This window comes from Equus caballus, unplaced genomic scaffold (genome assembly GCF_041296265.1).
Source record: "Equus caballus isolate H_3958 breed thoroughbred unplaced genomic scaffold, TB-T2T haplotype2-0000713, whole genome shotgun sequence".
NCBI lineage: Eukaryota > Metazoa > Chordata > Mammalia > Perissodactyla > Equidae > Equus > Equus caballus.
In genome coordinates, this window is record NW_027221973.1 from 199,298 (window position 1) to 217,538 (window position 18,241).

At 35.6% G+C, this 18,241-nt stretch overlaps 1 pseudogene; it reads left to right on the forward strand.

Annotated features, from left to right (window-relative positions):
* Positions 1-18,241, forward strand: part of LOC111772236 (regulator of DNA class I crossover intermediates 1-like) — a 70,450-nt pseudogene that overhangs the window by 23,794 nt on the left and 28,415 nt on the right.

Genomic DNA, 18,241 nt, shown 5'->3' on the forward strand with positions numbered 1-18,241 from the left:
GCCATTGTGTTATGAGTTATATAGTGAAGAAGAAGATGTTTTCACAATTTGTTATAGTGTCTAATACATAATAGTTGCTCAATAAACAAATTTTGAACAAATGCCTTTGAACTTCTTAAATTAAGGATGTAATCTGAGAGAAAAAGAATGAAAATAAGAATAATTCTGCTCAATCAGAAATAAATACTGAATGAAAAATGATAATTATTTACAAGTCTGGTTTAAAAGAAAATCTAGGAGTCATGGGGAGATAACAGAATTAAGTTAGCTTTGGCTGCAGATAAGTTCTCACATAGCTTCTTTTTGTTTTTCTCTTCTCGTTTCAGTTGAATTTTATTGGCACACAGCTATGCATATCTTTAGGCTTTTTATATCTGTGGTATAGCATACTTTGCAGAAAAACAAGTTTTTAGCCTATCAGATTTGTTTTATCAGGTTTTTAAAAATGTTCCACGTTCAGATAATTTTTTTTAATCTTTTGATACCTGGGAATGGCTTTATACAGTTCTGTTTTAAAGGCATTACGCTTAACAAAAGAAAGATTATAAGAAGCTGTAATTTAGAGTCTTTGGGCAAACTACAAGTTATCATGATTCATTTTAATTTATATGTAAACATGTAAAGGAGGTGTCACAGAAATATAAAAAATATCAAGTCAATTATTTAATAGCATTATTGCTTTTTATTATTGATGATTCTGCCTGAAACTATATGGTTGCTAGAATAACTTTTTATTTTTAATTTTTTTAGGAATATTTTGAAAAGAAAAGGTTAAAATCACAAATGAAATTACGGGGAGTTTTATCCCCTGTCAAAAATTCTGATGTCAGTTTAGACCTCCTTAACCTGTATATGGCAAATCAGATATCTTGCCAGAAGAAAAAACCTGGTAAGTCAGCCTCTCCAGTAACATTTTGTTTTGAGTCTGATGTGATCATAATGTTTAGTTTTCCAATAATTTTGTAATTTTAGAACTCAAAGGATGTGGAAAGTAATTTTAAAACTTAATTGCCCTCTTAAATTAGAAGCTTTGTTAGTCTCTGCTTAAAATGTTTTATTGTTTAATCCATTTATTATTTTTTTAGGTGGTGTGTTATATAAAATTAATTTTATAAGGTATGGTTAAACTTATAGCACTGTTGTTTCAATTATTATGTTATTTTGTCTAGGCAGATAGTTACCAAAGTTTGGCTAAAGAGCAGGGAATAAATATCTTTACTGTCTTATCCTATTTGGAGAATTTGTTTGAAAGGAAGAGCTGAACAAGTTTTTGCCTCAATGATTAGTTTCCTATCTCATAACTTGAATTCCTTAGACATTCTTGGGATGTTAACTATAGTAGTCTAATACTTCAAAATAAAGTTCATTTTGGCCTGCACTTTGATTCTTCAAGTAAATAAAAAGTTTAATCAGAGTATTTTTTTCTCTCTCAAGGAAACTTGTGTCTGATATTTAATTTTTAAAACAAGTGTTAAAATGAGAGCTTAAGAACTGAGTTCATAAAAAAGGGATTGAAATTGATCACAGTATTGTTAGTGTCTCCTCTTTTCCTTTCTGTGCTATTTTTGTTTCTCCACAGATGACAGTTGTCACAAGTAAACGTAGTCACACTTTAGTAGAAGTAAATACATTATTAATAAACTTTAGGAATAAAAGTTTCTGTTGTAAATATATTTGCTATATTTAGTTCTTTTTCTTCATTTGTGTAATAGTGTTATCAGCTGTTGTCACCATGTCTTACATTAGATCCTCGGATCTTATTCATCATTTTGCTGAAAGTTAGTACCCTTTTCCCAACCTTTCCCTATCCCCCAGTCGCCAGATCCTGGCAACCACTTTTCTATTCTCTGTTTCTATGAGCTTGACTTTTTTTTTTTTAGATTCCACATGTAAGTGATACCATGCAGTATTTGTCTTTCTCAGTCTGGCTTATTTCGCTTAGCATAATGCCTTCTAGCTCCGTCCATGTTCTCACACATGGCAGGATTTCATTTGTTCTCATGGCTCAGGAATATTCCATTGTATATATACACACACACACATATACACACCACACCATCTTTATCCATTCATCCATTGATGGACGCTGAGGTTGTTTCCATATTTTGGCTCTGTGAATTATACTGCTGTGAACCTGGGAGTGCAGATATCTCTTTGAGATCTTGTTTTCATTTTATTTGGATATATACCCAGAAGTGGGATTGCTGAATCATATGATAGTTCTATTTTTAATTTTTTGAGGAACCTCTATATTGTTCTCCATAGGGCTTGCCCCAATTTACATTCCCACCAAACATGCACAAGGCTTCCCTTTTGTCCACATCCTTGCAAACACTTCTTACCTCTTGTCTTTTTTTTTTTACTTTTTGTGAGGAAGATTGGCCCTCAGCTAATATCTGTTGCCAATCTTCATCTTTTTCTTTCTTTCTCTCCCCAAAGCCCCAGTACATAGTTGTATATCCTAGTTGCAGGTCATTCTAGTTTTTCTATGTTGGATGCTGCCACAGCATGGCTAGATGAGCAGTATATAGCTCTGTGCACAGGGTCTGGACTGGCGGACCCTGGGCCACTGAACTGGAGCACACAAACAACTATTCGGCCAGGTGGTCAGCCCCCTCTCTTGTCTTTTCGATGATAGTCATTCTAACAGGTGTGAGGTGATATCTCATTGTGGTTTTGAATGCATTCCCCTGAGGATTAGTGATGTTGAACACCTTTTCATGTACCTGTTGCTCAGTTGTATGTCGTCTTTGGAAAAATGTCTGTTCAGAGGGTCCTCTGCTCATTTTTTAATCAATTGTTGTTTTTTGATATTGAGTTGTATGAGCTCTTTATGTATTTTGAATATTAATCCCTTATCAGACAATATGATTTGCAGGTATTTTCTCCCATTCTTTATATTGCATTTTCATTTTGTTGGTGGTTTCCTTTGCTATACAGAAGCTTTTTGGTTTGATGTAGGACCAGTTGTTTATTTTTGCTTTTATTCCTTTTACTTTTGGTGTCAAATCCAGAAAATCATCATGAAGACTGATGTCACGGAGCTTATTCCTTATGTTTTCTTCTAGGAGTTTTATGGTTTCAGGTCTTGTATTTAAGTCTTTAATCCATTTTGAGTTGACTTTTGTGTATGGTGTAAGATAGGGTTCCAGTTTAATTCTTTTACATGTGGCTGTCCAGTGATGTATTTAACTTTATATATTTCCTTTCTCCCTCACTCTGTTTTCATTCATACATTGAACGTATGTTTTTTGAGTACTTACCCTAAGTATTGTATTGGATTCTGGAAGTAGAACAGAAAATAACAGGGGCAGGACATGCTGCTGTAGGGGAGGAAGAGAATTCCTCTATCTCTTGTAGGTTCTTCTGGCTGGGCTATGAATTAAATTGACATGAGACAGAATAAAAGGAGAAAATCAAACAAAGCTTTGTAACATGTATACATGGGAAAAATCCAGGAAAACTGGTTAACTCCCAGACTGGCTAAGGTTGTCATCTTAAATACCGTCTTTGGCTAAAGACAAAGGAGCATGTTGGGGGTGGGAGGGAGTCAGTTATGGGAGATTACCAGAAAAGGACAGTAAACAAGAGAAAGGTTATTATGAGGATTTAAGTCCTTGCCTTCTGCCTTGATAGGAGTTTCTGGACATAAGGGCATCCCCCCTCTTCCTGGTACAGAGAGGGAGTTACCTTTACAAATGGAGATTTCCCTTACAAATGTAAATGGTTTTACAGAGGGTAGCTTCTACTTTTCAGAGCTTCTCGCCTGTCTGCAGTTTCTTAAAAGTAATCAGCCCCAAATAATCCTCATGCCAAAGAGACACATTTTGGGGTGGCCAATTCTGATCCCCCACACTACCAAAAAATAAGGTACCTTGGCATATTGAATATTTTGAGCTGAGGAATTTGAGGAAGCAGCATGTGCAGGAAGAATTTTCATGTGAGAGGTGCCCTCGCTATACCCTGAGAAAAGGAACGTTGTTATCTCCAACACAGAGGGAACACCGAGAGGAATCTAATGAACAAACCTTGCTGTTTCCCTCAGTTTACTACACTTAGCTGATGCCCCTTTTTGTCCTGTCCCATTTCCCCAGGACTTTCCGCTCTTCATCAAACCTAGCTTAAAAATGCTCAGGTTTAACCACTTTGGGTATTCTTTTCCTTACAAAGTTTTCCACATAAAACTTATATTAAATAAATTTGTATGCTTTTTCTCTTGTTAATCTGTCTTTTGTTACAGGCCCCCAGCTGATAATTTAGAAGGGTAGAGAGAAAAGATTTTTCCTCCTCTGCCAAAGCAAGATTTTATTAGTTAGGACTCATGACTGCAAATTACAGAAACTTAAAAAATATATATTTACTTACTTAATGTTGTGGACTGAATGTTTGTGTGCCCCCAAAATTCATATGTTGATGTGATATTAGGAGGTTGGTCCTTTAGGAGGTGATTGGGTCAGGAGAGTGGACCCTGATGAATGGAATTAGTGCCCTTGTAAAAGAGACCCCAGAGAGTTCTCTCACCACTACCACTGTGTGAGGACACAGGGAGAAGACAGCTGTCTGTGAACCAGGAAGCGAGCCCTCACCAGACAGCGAATCTGCCAGCACTTTGATCTTGGACTGCCCAGCCTCCAAACTGAGAAATAAATTTCTATTTTGTATAGTTCACCCAGTCTATGGTAGTCTGTTATAGCAGCCTGAACGGACTAAGACACTTAACTAAAAGGAAGGGTAGTGGTGCATCTGGGCCTCAGAGACTGCTTGAGTCAGGAAATTGAATACTACCAAGATTCTTTTTCACTTCAGATACTAGTTTTATTCTCTCAGACTGTCTTCATCAATGAAGCTTAAAATGTGACATTAAAAAACTAACACTGACAACTAGAAGCTATGTACCAGGGGGCTTTGGGGAGAAAAAGGAAAAATAAAATCCAAAAAAACCCCACTATGAACTAACATTGCTCATCTCTCCAATTTCACCACCAGGGAAATACTGAGAGCTGCTTCTCTGATTCTGAATTTTTTAATTCCGCTGGAAGGATGTTGCCTTGCTCTGCTGGTGTCAGGTCTCAGCGCTGGAACAATTACTTATAACCAGAGGGGTATAATACCATTATTGAGTGGCAGGTGGTTGCCACTAAACCAATTATTTTTTCCAGGGAAGCAGGGTTATATAAGAAGATAGAATCTCTCCACTGCAACTCTGTAGTTTGTGCATGTGTAAAAAGCATTTCCTGGAAAAGGATCATAATTAAAAGTACTAAGCGGTCAAAATAGTTATATCGTCTGTAAGGAGAGACAAGGCTGCTGCATCTAAAGTTTAAAAATCTAGTGAGGGAGATAGAGTTAATCAAGTACAGTAAACTATGGTAGGTGCTATAATAGAGAACATATGTAGTGCTATGGGAAAGTGTAATATAGCAACTGATACAGTCTAGGGGTTAGGGGAGTTTTGAAGGAATCAAAAAATAAAGCAAAATTTCGGGGCTGGCCCCGTGGCCGAGTGGTTAAGTTCGGCGCTCCGCTGCAGGCGGCCCAGTGTTTCGTTAGTTCGAATCCTGGGCGCGGACATGACACTGCTCATCAGACCACGCTGAGGCAGCGTCCCACATGCCACAACTAGAAGAACCCACAATGAAGAATACACAACTATGTACTGGGGGGCTTTGGGGAGAAAAAGGAAAAAATAAAATCTTAAAAAATAAATAAATAAATAAATAAAGCAAAATTTGTAGGGCCCCTTTCATGAGGAGAATGTAAGATGATGAAGAAAAAGATGATTTGAATTATCTGTGATAGTTGCTAGTACTGTAATGTCTTCTATCATGTATAGAATATAGGTGGTTTTAGTAAATATCTAAGATGTACATTTACTTAATGACCATGGTATATCAACCAATGCTTTTAAAAGATTTTATTATTCATTCTTAATTTTTAATTGCAACTTTTTCATTATAGAAACTGTGAGAAAACCGATCATGTGAATATGAATAGAGACATAAAAATGCCCCTGAGAAAACATGATTTAGAACTTCCAATGTCGCCTCATCTTGTCCCGTCTAACCTCTGCATTGATGATATGGAAGACAAGTAGGTTTTAGCTAGGTTGTATATTATTAGGTATTTGAAAGAGTCATTATCAACTCTGTTTTATTCATTGGAAAATGTATAAAGGGATTATCCTAGCTCCAGTTTTTGTTTGTTTGACTGTTAGCAGTATTATTAAACTATTAAGACCTTAGTCAATGAACTAATATCCATGCTAAGTGTTTTTTGGATGCATAGTTTGACTTTCCTTATCATAAAAATCTCTCTCTACTAATAATGTAATTTTTATAAAACACAGTAATATTATAACCCTGGAATGATTTACTTAAGAGTTCCATATGTTTTCATATTTGTATAGAACAGTATGAATTTTAAATATTTATAAAAGATAATCAATTTTATTGCCACCTATGTGTTTAACTGTTACATTTTCTTTTCATTAGTTTACACTATCAAAGACAAGGCAACAAGGAAGAACTTGGCCCAGTTAAGGTGAGAGTTAAACAAAAAATTTTTTAAGTTATTTTAACAATTGTGACATGCCACTGTTACCCAACCAGGTTCATTTTTGCCCGCCGCCCAGAAAGCCAAACACTGAGATGACGAGATAGCAGCAGAGAGAGGGTTTACTCACAAGGTAGCCATGTGAGGAAGCGAGCTCATGAGCCTGAAATTTGCTTCCCCGAAAACAGAGACTCAGGGATATATATGGGCCGGGGTCAACGTGGTCTGAAATGTGGAGAGAGGTGATTGGAGGTGAGGAGAGGTGAGGTAATGATGAGCTGCACAAGCGTAGTCAGACTTCATGCCTCTTCATAGGACCCATGTTCACAAAATGGCGACATCAGCATGATCTGAGGGGAGAGTTTTTAGCCTCTTCAAGTTAAAAGGTCACCTGTCGGACATCTCCGTGGGCCCAGTTGATGAGTTGGTGGTCTCAACTGGCCTGAAGTGGACAAGGAGTTCCAATTCCTGAAAAACAGCTCACACACGCATTACCATGGTGATCCAGGCACCAGCAAGATGTTACCTATAGGAGCCTAGCGGGAGTCAGCATATTGCCTAAACAGCACAATTAACAATGAGTGGGTTAAGCAGCTAAAAGCTATAATCAGTAATTGCAAAAGGGAAAAAAACTTTAATTCCTAGCTACTTAATCATCAATGGCTCACTTTCTGCCAGTTTCACCATCAAGTGATATAAATTTTTTGAGAATCAGAGAAAATTAGTTATCCTTTAAAAAAATTTTTAGTCTTTAAAATTGTTCTTTTAGAAGTTTTTAATGTAAGAAACCTATACCTTAAGAATATTTTAACGATTGCTTATGAGAAACCCTTTGGAGTTCTGGTAATGTAGACTAGGCCTTTGTGTGCAAAGCATTTGATTCTGCCTGTCACTGAAGAGCTGCAAAGGATAATTCATTTGGGGAGTTCTCCTTTGGGTTCATGTGATCATTGAGCGATTCATGTTTTCAAACGTGGTGACCCGACTGTTTTATTTTATATCAAATTGTGATTTTCAATATTCATGTTGATCCCAAGATTATTTTTCTTTCAAAGTATATTTCAAATAATTATTTTTTAGCAAATAAGACTTTAATCAATTAGAAAACACATAGATTGTGATTAAAGCTTGAAATGTGAAAGTCCAATACCATATTATTAATTATTCTTTCCTTTGAATAGCCAAAGTTAAGCTACGTCAGAAAGATAATGGCAGTGATACTAAAATCTCTTGGAAATCTTTCACCTGAATTGTAGATAAATGAAACTTAGATTTCCTGTCATTAGGAGATGACCTGCAGGAATGGAGCTTGAGGGTAGAGGGGACCATCGGTGAGAAAGGCAGATGGAAAGGAGCTCAAGTATAATCTTAGTTGATAACCTCTCTTGTCTTAGTAAGGACTGTCAGTTACTGATGACTTGCCTTTACTTGGGACTTTTTCTCTAACTCGTGACCTTTTTCACTTTTATTTTAACTTTCCTTGTCTCTAGTTTATATATTTTGGCAAATCACATGATTGTATCTTCTTTCCTATAGTCCTCACAAGTCATGGACTCATATACAATGTTCGAACCTCAATTGAGCAGAATAGAAAACTGCAGCTTCACACCACCATCTTTGTCAGCAGAATTAGCTTCTAACAGAGATATTACAAGACAAAATTTTATTCCCAGAATAGTGCCTAGTCCTCAGAAAGTTGCATATGAAAAAAAAGCAGAATGAACAGGTACCTTTCTTTTTTTAAATACAAGTCTTTATTGAGTTAGATAGGTTACAATCTTGTGAAATTTCATTTGTACATTATTGTTTGTCAGTTGTGTTGTAGGTGCACCCCTTCACCCTTTGTGCCCAACCCCCACCCCATCTTTCCCCTGGTAGCCACTAATCTGTTCTCTTTGTCTACATTTTTAAATTCCTCATATGAGAGGAGTCATACAGAAATTGTCCTCCTCTATCTGGCTTATTTCACTTAACATAATTCCCTCAAGGTCCATCCATGTTGTTGCAAATGGGACGATTTTGTTCTTTTCTATGGCTGAGTAGTATTCCATTGTATATATATACCACGTCTTCTTTATCCAGTCATCTGTTGATGGGCACTTAGGTTGCTTCCACGTCTTGGCTATTGTAAATAATGCTGCAGTGGACACTAGGGTGCATGGGACTTTTGGAATTGCTGACTTCAAGCTCTTTGGATAGATACCCAGTAGTGGGATGGCTGAGTCATAAGGTGTTTCTATTTTTAATTTTTTGAGGAATATCCGTACTGTTTTCCATAGTGGCTGCACCAGTTTGCATTCCCACCAGCAGTGTATGAGGGTTCCTTTTTCTCCACAACCTCTCCAACATTTGTTACTATTTGTTTTAGTTATTTGTGTCATTCTAATGGGTGTAAGGTGATAGCTTAGTGTAGTTTTGATTTGCATTTCCCTGATGATCAGCGATGATGAACTTCTTTTCATGTGTCTATTTGGCCATCCGTCTATCTTCTTTGGAGAAATGTCTGTTCATGTCTCCTGCCCATTTTTTGATCGGGTTGTTTGATTTTTTTTGTTGTTGAGTTGTGTGAGTTCTTTATATATTATGGATATTAAGCCTTTGTCAGATATATGACTTGCCAATATTTTTTCCCAGTTAGTGGGTTGGTTGTTTGTGAACAGGTCCCTTTCAATCACTAGTTCTTAGCATTTTATATTTTTGTGATATGCTCTTTTTTTCTTTTTATGGATTGAAAAAATATTAGTTGTGGGTTGCTATAGATATAGCCAAATTAGGAGAGAAATTAAGTATAATAATTCTTCTTAGGTCAAAAACTTAATTCTCTGGGCTGTAGAAGATTATGAATCCCAAAACTGGAATGTTCTTTAAAAGTCTTTGAAATCATCATCTTTTTATAAAATTATTGATAGTAAAATTGACCATAGTTCAATGTGTTATGTAATACTTGATTGTAATCACAGTAAAGGAGTAGTTGGTGATGTCATGATGGCCCAGTATACATGATATGGAAAGGATCCTGTGAATAGCAGTACATAATCTCAGTGATGTCATAGTAATCTGTTAAAGTATAAGTTGTGATGGCTTGATTCTGTCTATGACTTGAAACATAGCTGGTTATATGCACTTCCATCCAAGACTATGCACATATGTGTATATAGATAGAGATATTTAGTGCTAAAACGTTCAATCGTTGTAGTCTCTAAAGTTAAAATTATAAAAACATCCAAATTTTTGAAGTTTGAAATATATATGCCATAGAACATACCAAGAAATGATCTTTTACTAAGTTTACATAGAGTTAAAAAATATAAAATTATTAAAGGTTACTATACTAATATATAATGGTAGTGAGTAAAATGGTTATGTAAACGCTCTATCTTGTTAACAAGGTTAACAAGAATATTTAGTTTTAAATCTCTCCCATTTTTAGCATGAGGTGGTTTTATGTCATATTTGTGTACTATTTCTAAATTAATTTATAATTAGCAAATTTATAATAATTTATAAATTGTAGTTATATATTACAGTATTATAGTTACATACAATATGTAATGATATTCAATTTTATTGAAGTATGTTTTCTGCTTTTCAGAGAAGGGAAAATGAAGTATTGTGCTAGGCTTATTAATTTAAGGACCCAATAATTTTTTGTTGTTGCTTTGGTCAGGAAGATTGGCCCTGAGCCAACATCTGTTGCCAGTCTTCCTCTATTTGTTTGAGGAATATTGTTGCTGAGCTAACACCTGTGGCCCTCTTCCTCCATTTTGTATATGGGTTGCTGCCACAGCATGGTTTGTTGAGTGGTGTGTAGGTCTGTGCCCAGGATGTGAACCAGTGAACCCTGGGCCGCCGAAGCATAGTGTGGGAACTTAACCACTATGCCACTGGGCTGGCCCCCCAATAATTTTCGAGTGATGCAATGAAAAACATTCAGTTACCCGTTCCATTTGTATTTTATAAGACTAAAACTTGCATCCTACATCAGCTTTAACTCATCCTTGCTTTGTTAAATAGTTTATAGGATAGAGAATGAGACCCTGTGTAATCTATACTTGAATAATCTTCTACTTAGAGACTGCAGGTTAGTGATTATCTCCAAAGGGGTAAATAATGTTGTACTTCATATGGCAGAAGAGAGAAAAGAGAAGCTAACGTCCCTGGTAAGGTGTGGTGTCACATTGTGAAGTATTAGGGAATTTATTTATTTGGATATATATTTGGAGAGATTTCAGGAAAATTAAAATGAGACTATAAATTACATAAGAAAATGAGTTGAAAAACAGGTTAGAATAAAAAGTGGCCTGGGGCTTACTAGTCCCTGGAGAAGTAGATTGAGCCAATATATAATATTCTCTTCTGTTTTGATTTGTTTGTGTGTTTCTCGCTTCAAGGGATGACATTGTCCCTGCACCATTGACACTGTCTCTCTGAGGCTGAGATGAGATGTGTTATCAGACTTTATTTTCAGCTTTTGTTGATTTTAGACCTTTTTTTCAAAAAAGACTTTTAGTATCTCTTTTTGCCTGCACGTTTTTTTTTTTTCTGACTCTTTCTGTCATTGCTTGTCTTTGGACGTCTCGTTTCTGTGTTTCATGGCTTATACATAAAATATACTACAGATATGAATTATTATTGCTGGATAGATTAGTGTTGGGCCATTATAATATCTTTATATGGTACCTTCCTCATTAACAAATGGGTTATCACATCTGCTTTTCACAAGAGTCTTTCCATACTTTCCCCGTTTTGCACTCAGTGGTAGCGATATTCAGAAAGATTAAAGTAGCAGAGGCTGGCCCTGTGGCCGAGTGGTTAAGTTCACGCGCTCCACTACGGCGGCCCAGCGTTTTGCTGGTTCGAATCCTGGACGTGGACATGGCACAGCTCGTCAGACCATGCTAAGTCGGTGTCCCACATGCCACAACTAGAAGGACCCACAACTAAAAATACACAACTATGTACCGGGAGGTTTTGGGGAGAAAGAAGAAAAGATAAAATCTTTTTTTAAAAAAAAGATTAAAGTAGCTGTCTAAAATTACTTAGTAAATGGAGGAACTGAGATAAGTACAGTTGTTTCCTTGGGAGAAATCATTATTTTCTGTCAGCAATATTTAACTTTTATTTACTCAAGATCTTGGTGTTCCGGGTCTTTTGTTTTAAATCTTTTTTTACCTCTGAGAAAATGGTTAGCTCACCATAGATCAACCCTGTTATTTTAGCAGTCATTCAAATACTGACACTGCTTTCATTATTAGAATAGTATTTATTTTGTTTTCAATAAGGACACTCTTTCTTTTAGACTAAAAAATACATTTTTAAACTATAGATGTCTACTTAAATGAGGTTTTACGGTAAATTATTTAAATTGTGTATATGTACATTTACCCTTTTGGCAGGTTCTTCCTTTTTTTTTTTAGCTCAGTAATGTTAATTATTCTAATTCCGTGATTTCCAAATTAAACAAAAATCAAGATGCTTTCAGTCCATCATATAAAACAGCACAATTTGGAACATTATTTGAAAGATTAAACAGGTAAGCAAAGATGTTGAAGGAAATAACCTGTAGCATGCTTTCCTTGAGTTATTAATTTGATTTTACTGGACAGAAGTATTTTTAGTTAGAAACGTAAACTTCTAAGTAAAACTTCTAAGGAGAAAAAAACACTGTAAGTAAAATGTAGCATTTAATTAAAGTAGTTATAAGTAACGATTTTCTGATGTACATATCTACCTTTCATTTATTTATTTTAAAAAATATTTTGGGCCAAGGTGTTTTATAATCCCTGTTTTATGAATTACTACTTTCTTTTTCTTTATCATAAACATAATAATTTTTTTTTCATATTTATGGTAGTTGATCAGTGCCCCATTTTTATTTTCTAGGTGTCTGTATTTAAACTCTGGTTCATTGTTTTAACAGACATTAAACTTGTAAAACCAGTTTGAATCACTCTTGGTAATCATAATGAGAAACTTTGACTCTGTAATTCTGTCTCAGTCTTCCTCATTTTAGTAAATGGCACCACTATTCACTCAGTTGCTTAAGCCAAAAAAAAGTTGTACCTGATTCCTTCCTTTCCTTCAACTCCCAATATCTGTTTCACAAAGTATTGTCAATTCTGTATTCTAATAAACTTTAAAGTTATCTACTCATGTCTCCATCTCTACAGGTTCCATTTCAGTCTAAGCCACCACTGCCTCTTGCCTAGAATTGTAATAGCCATATAACAATTCTTTTTGTTTCCTCTTTGTCCTTAAGTCTATTTTTTTTTCACACTTTATTAATGTATAATCAACATACCATAAACTGAACTTATCTAAAATGTGCACTTTGGTAAGTTGTGACATATGTCAAAAATAATGACCATTCATCATCCCCAGTAGTTTCTTTGGGCACCTTTGTAATCCCTTCCTCTGGCTGCTTTACATCCCTTACTCCCATCCCAAGACAACTGCTGATCTGCTTTCTATCACTGTTGATTAGTTTGTATTTTCTAGAATTTTATATAAATTGCATTAATACAGTATGTTCTCCTTGTTTTGGTCTAGCTTCTTTGACCTAGCATAATTTGAGATTCATCTATGTCGTTGGTTGTGTATATCAATGGTTCATTCCTTTTTATTGCTGAGTAGTATTCCATTGTATGGCCATAGCACAGTTTATTCATCTGCTGATGACCATTTGGCTTTTTTCTCCAAGTTTTGGCTATTCCAAATAAAGCTGCTATGAAAGTTCATATAGAAGTCTTTGTTTAGACATATGCTTTCATTTCTCTTGGGGAAATATCTATGAGTGGAGTGGCTGGGTCATATGGTAGGTATATGATTAAATTTTTAAGAAACCGACAAACTGTTTTCTAAAGTGATTTGTACCATTTTACATCGTATCAGCAGTGTATGAGAGTTCCAGTTGCAGCATACCTTTGACAACACTTGGTAAAGTCAGTCTTTTAAAATATATGCCATTCTAGTCAATATGTAATAGTATCTTACTTTGGTTTTAATTTTGCATTTCCCTAATGACTAATGATGTTGGCATCTTTTCATGTGCTTATCAGCCATTTGTGTATCTTTGGTGAAATGCTTACCTTTTTCCTTTCCTTAGTGGTGTCTTTTTGAAGTAAAAAAGGTTTTAATTTTGATGAAGTACAGTTTATTAATTTTTTCATTTAGAAATTGTTTGTGTGTTGTCATAGCTAACAAGTCTTTGACTGAGCCAGGGCCATGAAGATTTTTTCCTATGTTTTTTTCTGTCTTGTAGTTTTAGATCTTACATTTAGGTCTATGATCTGTTTTGAGTTAACTTTTATGTATTGTGTGAGGTAAGGGTCTAAATTCACCATTTGCATTTGTGGAAAGGAAAGAATATCTTTTCCCCACTGAATTGCTTTGGCACCTTTGTTGAAAATCGATTGACCAAAAATGTAAGTTGTTTTTCTTTTCCCCCAGGAATCTCAGTTCTGTTCCATCGGTTAATTATGTCTATCTTTATGTCAGTGCCACACTGTCCTGATTGCTATAGCTTTACTGTATGTTTTGAAATTGAGAACTGTATTAGTCTTCCAGTTTGTTGTTCTTTTTTGAAAATGTTTTGGCTTTTCTTAGTCCTTTGCATTTCCATATAAATTTTAGCATCAACCTGTCAGTTTCTGGAAATAAAAAAAGCCTACTTGGATTTTGATAGGGATTGTATTGAATCTGTAGGTCAATTTGGGGAAAATTGCCATCTTAACAATAGTGAATTTTCCAATCCATGAACATGAAATGTTTCTCCTATTCATTTTTTTTGAATGTCGTAACAGCTTTATTCATAGTAGTCCCAAATTTGAACTAACCTAGATGTCCATTAAGAGTAGAATATTATGGGGCTGGCCTGGTGGCATAGTGGTTAAGTTTGCATGCTCCACTTCGGTGGCCTAGGGTTTGCAAGTTTGGATCCCAGGTGCAGACCTAGCACCACTTGTCAAGCCGCACTGTGGTGGCATCCCACATAAAATAGAGGAAGATTGACATAGAGGTTAGCTCAGTGACAATCTTCCTCAAGCAAAAAGAGGAAGATAGGCAACAGATGTTAGCTCAGGGCCAGTCTCCCTCACACACACACAAAAGAATAGAATATTATATAATATTCATGCAGTGAAATAATACACAGAAATGAAAAAAAATAAACTGCTGATACATGCAGTAACAAGCATCTCCATGGAAGAATCTCAACACAAAAAGAGGACCATTGTGTAATTCCATTTATGTGGAGTTCAGAACCTGGCTGAATTAATGAATGGTGATAGCACTCAGAATGGTGGTTACTGTTGGGAGGTGTGGACTTGGAGGGGCATGAGAGAACCTTCCAGTGTGTTTGAAGAGTTTTATTTTTCCAGATTTATTGAGATATAATTGACAAATAAAAATTGTATATATTTAAGATGTTCAAGATGATGATTTCCTATACATATACATTGTGAAATGATTACCACAGTCAAGCTAATTGACACATTCATCACCTCAAATAGTTACCATTTTTGGGTATGTGATCAGACCACTTAAGATCTGCTCTATTAACAAATATGCAATTTACAAGTATACAATATAGTATTATTAACTATAGTCATCATCTTGTACATTAGATCCCCAGAACTTACTCATCTTATAACTGGAAGTTTGTACCCTTTGACTAATATCTCATTTCCCCTACTCCCCAGCATCTGGCAACCACCATTCTATTCTCTGCTTCGAGTGTGACGTTTTAGATTCCATGTATGGGTGAAATCATATAGTGTTTGTCTTTCTGTGTCTGACTTATTTCACTTAGCATAATGTTCTCCCTCTTCATCTATGTTGTCACAAATGGCAAGATTTCCTTTTTTATGGCTGAACCATATTACATTGTGTTTGATCTTCTTTAATTTCTCTGAGTAATGGATTTTTTTTTAAGATTGGTACCTGAGCTAACAACTGTTGCCGATCTTTTTTTTGTCCTGCTTTTTCTCCGCAAATCCCCCCAGTACACAGCTATATATTCTAGTTGTGGGTCCTTCTACTTGTAGCATGTGGGATACTGCCTCAATGTGGCCTGATGAGTGGTGCCATGTCCGCGTCCAGGATCCAAACCGGTAAAACCTTGGGCCGCTGAAGTGGAGTGTGTGAACTTAACCACTTGGCCACTGGGCTGGCCCCTCAGTAATGTATTGTAGTTTTCAATATATAAGCAGTGTGCTGCTTTTGTTAAATTTATTCTAAGTATCTTATTCTTTTTATGCTGTTGTGAATGGAATTATTTTCTTTCATTTTTGGATTGTTCATTGCTAGTGTATAGAAATACAATTAATTTTTGTATATTGATCTTGTATCCTTCAACTTTGCTGAGATCATTATTAGTTCTAGTAGTATTTTTGTGGATTCTTTAGGAGTTTCACCATACTGGATTATGTTGTCTATAAATAAAGGTGTTTTTATCTCTCCTTTTTCAATCTGGTTGCCTTTTACTTGTTTTTCTTGCCTGAGTGACTACAACCTCTAGTACAGTGTTGAATAGCAGTGACAAGAGTGGCCATGCTTGCATTTTTCCCACTCTTAGGGAAAAAGCATTTAGCCTTCACTATTAAGTATGATATTAGCTGTAGGTTTTTTTGTAGGTGCCCTTTATCAGGTTGAGGAAAGTCCCTTCTATTCCTAGTTCATTGAATGTTTTTATCATGGATTTTGTCAAATGCTCTTTCTGTGTCCCTTGAGATTATCATCTAGTTTTTTTCTTTATTCTATTAACATGTAATATATTACCGTCTTTTGAAGTATTAAACTACCTTGCACTCCTGGGTTAAAAGCTGCTTGGTCATTATATATAAACCTCTTCATGTAATGCTGGATTTGGTTTGCTAATATTTTGTTTATGATTTTTGCATCCATATTCGTTAGGAAAATTGGTCTGAATTTTTCTTTTCTTCTTATGTTTTTTGTCTGGCTTTCATATCAGAATAATACTGGCCTCATATAATAAAGTGTAAAGTGTTTGCTCTATTTAATAGAAGAATTTGTGGATTCTTTAGATGATTTTGCATCAGGGCTATTCTTAGTGGGAAGGCTTTTTACTAATTTTTTTTACTTGTGTAAAGATCTATTCAGATTTTCTAATTTCTTCTTGAATCAGTTGTAGTAATATGTGTTTTTCTAGGAATTAATCCACGTCATCTAAGTTGTATGATTTATTAGCATAAGGTGATTTATAGCATTCCCTTGAAATCCTTTCAGTTTCTGTCAGGTTGATGTTGATGTCCCTTTTTGAGTTCTAGATCTGTGTCTTTTCTCCTTTTTTTCTTGGTCAGTGTAGCTGAAGATTTGCTAATTTTATTGGTCTTTTTAAAGAACTAAGTTTAGGGTTTTATCAATTTTCTCTATTTTTCTGTTTTTCATTCCATTGATCTCTGCCCTAATGTTTATGATTTCCTTTTTCTGCTTGCTTTTGGCTTAGTTTGCCTGTCTTTTTTTAGTTTCTTAAAGTGCAAGCTTAACTTACTGATTTGATATATTTCTTCTCTCCTAATACAGGCATTAAAAGTTATAAATTTCCCTCCCCAATGATTAGTTGGAGGTTGTGTTTAAGTACCTTCAGCTAACAAGGCTTCCTCCCTTGCACAAGACCTTACACTCAGCCAGGGATGAGTAGATACCTGTAGCTCTTTCTGGTCTCTCCTGAGTCTGCACTCAGCCTTACACATGTATGCAACCTTCCAGACCACCAGGAGGGTCTGGGAGTTTATCAAAGCCTCTTGTACCTTTTTGTTTTCTGGATCTCTCTATGAAATTTCTGGATGGTTTTTGCTTGCTCCAAATATCTCAGCCTCAGGCAGCTGCAATTTTGGGCTTCTTTGATAGTTTGCCACCAAGACAATGATTATCTTTGACAAATTCCCTGGGCATGAGTCTCCCACCTTCCCGACCCTCTCCAGACAAGCTCAGCCTTGGTAGGCTACCAGCCATGGAGTTGGGGGTGGAGGGATGGTGGCAGCCTAAGGCTAAAACTCCACAGGCTCCCACGGGTTCTACTAAGGTTGAGTAGTTTTTCTTGAAGTACTGCTTCACAGTTTATTGGATGCCATTGGTCACTCCCCATATTTGAGATGATTTTTTTTTGTGAGTGTTATCTGGTTCTGTTACTGCTTTTAGGGGACAAGATTTGCCAGGTTTCTCAGTCTCTCATTCCAGAAGTCTGGCCCCACAATTGATTAATTTTGAATGTTAAACCAACCTTGTATTCCTGAGATAAACCCTACTTGGTCACAATGTGCTAACCTTGTTATGCATTCATTGGATTTGATTTGCCAAAATTTTGTTAGGGATTTTTACATTAGTCTTCATGAGGGAGATTACTTTCTAGTAATATCTTGTAATATCTTAGTCTGGTTTTGATAGCAGCCTAATGTTGGTGTCATAGAATGAGTTGAGAAGTATTCCCTCCTGTGTAATTTTCTGAAAGAGTTTGTGTAGGATTGGTACATGTCTTCCTTAAATGTCTGGTAGAGTTCATCAGTGAAGTCAGTTGGTATGAAGTTCTTTTTGTGGGAAGGTTTTTTTTTTTTACTATAATTTCCATTTTTTACTAGATAGAAGGCTAGTTGGATTATTATTTTTTTAGTGAGCTTTGGTAGTTTGTGTCATACAAAAAATGTATCGATTTTATCTATGTTGTAAAATT